Below are 6,473 nucleotides of genomic sequence, written 5' to 3' on the forward strand. Positions count from 1 at the left end.
GTCACAACCAATCAGACAAGCAGCTGATGGGTTAGTAAGAGGTCACAACCAATCCGACAAGCAGCTGATGGGTTAGTAAGAGGTCACAACCAATCCGACAAGCAGCTGATGGGTTAGTAAGAGGTCACAACCAATCCGACAAGCAGCTGATGGGTTAGTAAGAGGTCACAACCAATCAGACAAGCAGCTGATGGGTTAGTAAGAGGTCACAACCAATCCGGTGGTTCAGGGCCTTGTGTAGTAGGTGGGCCCACTGTGTTAAGTAGTGAACATTGTGTAGGCTACTTGGGTTATTGAAGAGAAAACAGACTTCTTATTGTCACGATGAGAAATTTGGTAACCACGAAGCTTAAAGAGGTTTGTGAAAAATACAATCAACCATTCTCTGATTACAAAAAAGATGAGGGGGGGTTGCACAATATGGGCAGAAATCCTAGGTGCGTTTTTTTTAAACCTTTATTTAACCAGGCAAGTCAGTTAAGAACAAATTCTTATTTTCAATGACGGCCTAGGAACAGTGGGTTAACTGCCTGTTCAGGGGCAGAACGACAGATTTGTACCTTGTCAGCTCGGGGTTTGAACTCGTAACCTTCCGGTTACTGGTCAACGCTCTAACCACTAGGCTACGCTGCCGCCCCAATATATATATTGCGATAGGCGATTTTTGATCAGTTACATGTAGTTGAATTACTTTTAGTCATTTCCATGTTTATTCAACAATTACCAATACTGTTTTTTGGCAACATCCATATATATGTAATTTTCATTTGTTATAATATATTAACATTAGATCAGAACACTTGGGTGAACTGTTGAAGTCATAGAGATATAAATTACATATTTAAGAAGTAAATCAAATCCAATCAAGGTTTATTTGTCACGGGCGCCGAATACAACAGGTGTAGGTAGACCTTACAGTGAAATGCTGAATACAACAGGTGTAGGTGTCAGTGAAATGCCTGTACAGTGTAATGCTGAATACAACAGGTGTAGTAGACCTTACAGTGAAATGCTGAATACAACAGGTGTAGTGTAGACCTGAATACACAGTGAAATCACAGTGTAATGCTGAATACAACAGGTGTAGTAGACCTTACAGTGAAATGCTGAATACAACAGGTGTAGTAGACCTTACAGTGAAATACTGGGCTAAATACAACAGGTGCTGAATACAACAGATGTAGCCTTACAGTGAAATGCTGAATAGAGCAGGTGTAGTAGACTTCACAGTGAACGCCAGGTGTAGTAGACCTTACAGTGAGATGCTAAATACAACATGTGACCTTGTAACGCCAGGGTACGGGTAGTGGGTTCGATCCCGGGACCACTTATGCACACATGACTGTAAGTCGCTTTGGATAAAAGCATCTGCTAAATGGCATATATTAGGTAGACCTTACAGTGAAAATGCTGAATACAACAGGTGTAGGTAGACCTTACAGTGAAATGCTGACTTACAGGCTCTAACCAATAGTGCAAAAAAGGTATTAGGTGAACAATAGGTAAGTAAAGAAATAAAACAACAGTAAAAAGACAGGCTATATACAGTAGAGTGGCTATATACAGTAGAGAGAGGCTATATACAGTAGCTATATACAGTAGAGAGGCTATATACAGTAGAGGCTGTATACAGTAGAAGGCTATATACAGTAGAGATATACAGGATAGGCTATATACAGTAGAGGGGCTATATACAGTAGAGAGGCTATATACAGTAGAGAGGCTATATACAGTAGAGGGGCTATATACAGTAGAGGGGCTATATACAGTAGAGGGGCTATATACAGTAGAGGGGCTATATACAGTAGTGAGGCTATATACAGTAGTGAGGCTATATACAGTGAGGCTATATACAGTAGTATATACAGAGGCTATATACAGTAGTGTTATATACAGTAGAGAGGCTATATACAGTAGAGAGGCTATATACAGTAGAGAGGCTATATACAGTAGAGAGGCTGTAAATGTAGCGATGCTACATACAGACACCGGTTAGTCAGGCTAAAAATGTTGTCAGCACTCCTTTATGTTGTGAGCACTCCTTTATGTTGTGAGCACTCCTTTATGTTTTGAACACTCCTTTATGTTGTGAGCACTCCTTTATGTTGTGAGCGCTCCTTTATGTTGTGAGCGCTCCTTTATGTTGTGAGCGCTCCTTTATGTTGTGAGCGCTCCTTTATGTTGTGAGCGCTCCTTTATGTTGTGAGCGCTCCTTTATGTTGTGAAACTCCCCTTTATATTTGCTCCTTTATGTTGTGAACGCTCCTTTATGTTGTGTTAAACACTCCCTTTATGCTCCTTTATGTTGTGAACGCTCCTTTATGTTGTGAGCACTCCTTTATGTTGTGAGCACTCCTTTATGTTGTGAGCACTCCTTTATGTTGTGAGCACTCCTTTATGTTGTGAGCACTCCTTTATGTTGTGACACTCCTTTATGTTGTGAACACTCCTTTATGTTGTGAGCACTCCTTTATGTTGTGATCACTCCTTTATGTTGTGAACACTCCTTTATGTTGTGAACACTCCTTTATGTTGTGAGCACTCCTTTATGTTGTGAGCACTCCTTCATGTTGTGAGCACTCCTTTATGTTGTGAACACTCCTTTATGTTGTGAACACTCCTTTATGGTGTGAGCACTCCTTTATGTTGTGAACACTCCTTTATGTTGTGAACACTCCTTTATGTTGTGAGCACTCCTTTATGTTGTGAACACTCCTTTATGTTGTGAGCACTCCTTTATGTTGTGAACACTCCTTTATGTTGTGAACACTCCTTTATGTTGTGAACACTCCTTTATGTTGTGATCGGCCCGAGTTCCCGACTTGGAATTCCAAGTTGAATGACCGTTCAAACCTTATTTTCCTAATCGGAGCTCGTTTTCCCCCAGAGTTCCCAGTTGTCTTGAAGTCTGATATTTACCATGTTCGTATGCGGCTTTATTAACACAATTATATATTTTTTATTACATTGTTTGCAAACTGATATGTGACACGTATCAATGCCAAAATAACATGCAAAACAGCCCCCCCTCAAAAAATGTGTTGCCACTTTGCATGCAATATGGATATGATATGGCTTTCATGTGGAATGAATATTGAACATGTTAATATTGTGATTTCCATGTGAATTTGATTAATTGTGGAGCCCTGGGCTTAGTGGAAAACGATATGTGACGCCTTGCAAGGATCTCAGAAAATAGTTAAAATATTATTTATTTTATGCTCCAGCAAGTATAGTTCTATAGTCTGCAATTTATTATACTGTTTAACACGTCCAAATGTATTTTGCTGGAGCAACCCTGGTTAAAGTAAACTTGTATAAAGTGACCTTTACCAACGGGATTCTACTGACCCCTGGGTGTCTGTAGTGTTGATTACAGTTGTATTTTGGTCGGCCAATTACATTACGACGTCAACTTCCCCTTTAAAAATTTCAACCCGAAGTTGGCGCTCGATGCGGCGCGCAAACTCAAACGACACTGGAGTTTGTTGTCAGAAACGTCGACGTCTTGCGTTTGTAAGCAGCAGGTGATATAGCAAAAAATAAATAATCAAACGACACTGTTTTATGAAAAATAAGTAGCTAATTATAACTCGTCTGGAAACTTTGGATATACGGAAACATTTTAATGACCGACAGTTTGCTTATCGTGCGTATTGAGCGCTAGGTAACGGTGTCTTAACGATGTGGATAATGAGTTGGCCTTGGTAACCAAGCAGCTGACAAACCACCCAGTGAATTTGTAAACAATGCCTTGTGTTGCACATCAAGTTATTATTATCTATTTGTGCTGAACGTTACTGTATTTGAGAACAGTTTGCTAGCTTACAAGGCAGTTGAGCTAGTTATTTTATGAGAGTTGTGCTTGTCCATCACCTGAAGATGACTTCCGCATTGGTAAGTAAACATGATGATGATGATGATGATGATGAGTTGCCAACAAATCAACTGACCGGCTAATTAGTGTAAAACTGTTCCTTTCACATTGTTAGGATGACCCAACCCTGGAGAGGCACTTCAAGGGCCACAGAGACACCATAACAAGCGTTGACTTCAACTGTAACATGAAACAAATTGGTAAGTGGTGTTGTTCGTCAATCATCAAAAAATAATAATAAAATAATCGAATATATTTGGTACATGCGCCCAATACTACAGGTGTAGACTTTACCATAATATGCTTACTTATGAGCTCTTAAAAAGGAAGATACATTTTCAAAAAAGGAAACAGTAAGAATAACAATAATAAGACTATTTACAAGGAGTACCGGTACTGAGTCAATGTGCAGGGGTACGAGGTAGTTGTACCCCTGCAAAAAATTAAATGATGATCTACCCAATATAGAAATGGCACCTTGTGCATTCTACTATTACAACGTAATATGTACATGTAGGTAGGGACTTGTCAATCAGGATAGATAATAAACAGAGTAGCAGAGTTAGTATGTGTGTGGGTAGAATCCAGTGAGTGTTGATATTTGTAAATATATTTTTAATTGAACCTTTATTTAACTAGGCAAGCCAGTTAAGAACACATTCTTATTTACAATGACGGCCTAGGAACAGTGGGTTAACTGCCTTGTTCAGGGGCAGAATGACAGATTTTTAACCTTTATTTAACTAGGCAAGCCAGTTAAGAACACATTCTTATTTACAATGACGGCCTAGGAACAGTGGGGTAACTGCCTTGTTCAGGGGCAGAATGACAGATTTTTACCTTGCCTTTCGGTTACTGGCCCAATGCTCTAACCACTAGGCTACTTGTCGGGGCAAATATGATAGTTAGGACTAATGCACTAAAAAACCTAAATAAAAAAATGTTAGCTGAGTTTGGTTTGTTGATCTGGACAATTCTGACAAGTTATAAATAATAGCTCTCTAAGGTATGCTAATGACCAACATAACAAGAGGAACTGATGATTGGGGTTCCCAGTGGGCGCAGCGGTCTAAGGCACTGCATCTCAGTGCAAGAGGCGTCATTACGGACACCCTGGTTCGAATCCAGGCTGTATCACAACCGGACGTGATTGGGAGTCCCATAGGGGCAACGCACAGTTGTCATCAGGTTTGGCCGGTGTAGGGCCGACATTGTAAATAAGAATTTGTTCTTAACTGACTTGCCTAGTTAAATAAAGGTATAGAAATGGCACCTTGTGCATTCAACTATTCTACTACAACGGTCAATCGTAAGTTTTAAAGTCGGACCGAGTTCCTTAAAAACAGCTATTTTCTTTTTAAGCATTTTTTTGTGGGGGACTAGTTTGTTGCCCTAGACCAGTTTGGGAACCACTTGTGTAATGGGTTCAGTCTGTATTATACTGTATTAGTTGTCTAATGGGTTCAGTCTGTATTATACTGTATTAGTTGTCTAATGGGTTCAGTCTGTATTATACTGTATTAGTTGTCTAATGGGTTCAGTCTGTATTATACTGTATTAGTTGTCTAATGGGTTCAGTCTGTATTATACTGTATTAGTTGTCTAATGGGTTCAGTCTGTATTATACTGTATTAGTTGTCTAATGGGTTCAGTCTGTATTATACTGTATTAGTTGTCTAATGGGTTCAGTCTGTATTATACTGTATTAGTTGTCTAATGGGTTCAGTCTGTATTATACTGTATTAGTTGTCTAATGGGTTCAGTCCGTATTATACTATATTAGTTGTCTAATACTTATTTTCCACCATAATTTGCAAATAAATTCATAAAAAAATCCTACAATGTGATTTTCTGGATTTTTTTCTCATTTTGTCTGTCATAGTTAATTAAAGTGTACCTATGATGAAAATTACAGGCCTCTCATCTTTTTAAGTGGGAGAACTTGCACAATTGGTGGCTGACCAAATACATTTTTTTGCCCCCTATATATACATATATATATATATATATATATATATATATATATATATATATATATATATATATATATATATATATAAAATAGCTAACTGATGATATGTTTATTTTCTTGTTGTCTCCAGCGACCGGCTCCATGGACTCCTGTCTCATGATCTGGAACTTGAAGCCCCAAATGAGAGCCTATCGGTTCGTGGGACATAAAGACGCTGTGAGCGTCAGTCAGTTCTCTCCCTCCGGACACCTGGTGGCCTCAGCTTCCAGGGACAAGACTGTCCGCCTCTGGGTGCCCAGTGTGTAAGTCTAGTGCGCACCTACTAGTGCGCAAATTGGGCGCGCATTGTTTTGGGCGGCAGGTAGCCTAGTGGTTAGAGCGTTGGGCCTGTAACCGAAAGGTTGCTGGATCGAATCCCTGAGCTGACAAGGTAAAAAAATCTGTCGTTTGCACCAATGTTCCTTGGCGTCATTGTAAATAAGAATTTGTTCTTAACTGATTTGCCTTGTTAAATAAATGAAATATTTTTTTTTTAAAGATATAATTTAAGATGATATACTTTTTCATAATTGATTTATGCCACATATTGCCACTGGGTGGCAGTGATGTTACATTTGACATTTG

At 39.1% G+C, this 6,473-nt stretch overlaps 1 long non-coding RNA gene across 1 annotated transcript; it reads left to right on the forward strand.

Moving 5' to 3' along the window:
- Nucleotides 1-3,854: 3,854 nt before the first annotated feature.
- Nucleotides 3,855-6,069, forward strand: LOC124025442. The gene is made up of 3 exons (XR_006837182.1): nt 3,855-3,897; nt 3,993-4,077; nt 5,980-6,069. It is a non-coding gene; the product is annotated as an uncharacterized LOC124025442 (long non-coding RNA).
- Nucleotides 6,070-6,473: the final 404 nt, after the last annotated feature.

The sequence above is a fragment of the Oncorhynchus gorbuscha genome, linkage group LG03 (genome assembly GCF_021184085.1).
Source record: "Oncorhynchus gorbuscha isolate QuinsamMale2020 ecotype Even-year linkage group LG03, OgorEven_v1.0, whole genome shotgun sequence".
In the NCBI taxonomy this organism is placed as follows: Eukaryota; Metazoa; Chordata; class Actinopteri; order Salmoniformes; family Salmonidae; genus Oncorhynchus; species Oncorhynchus gorbuscha.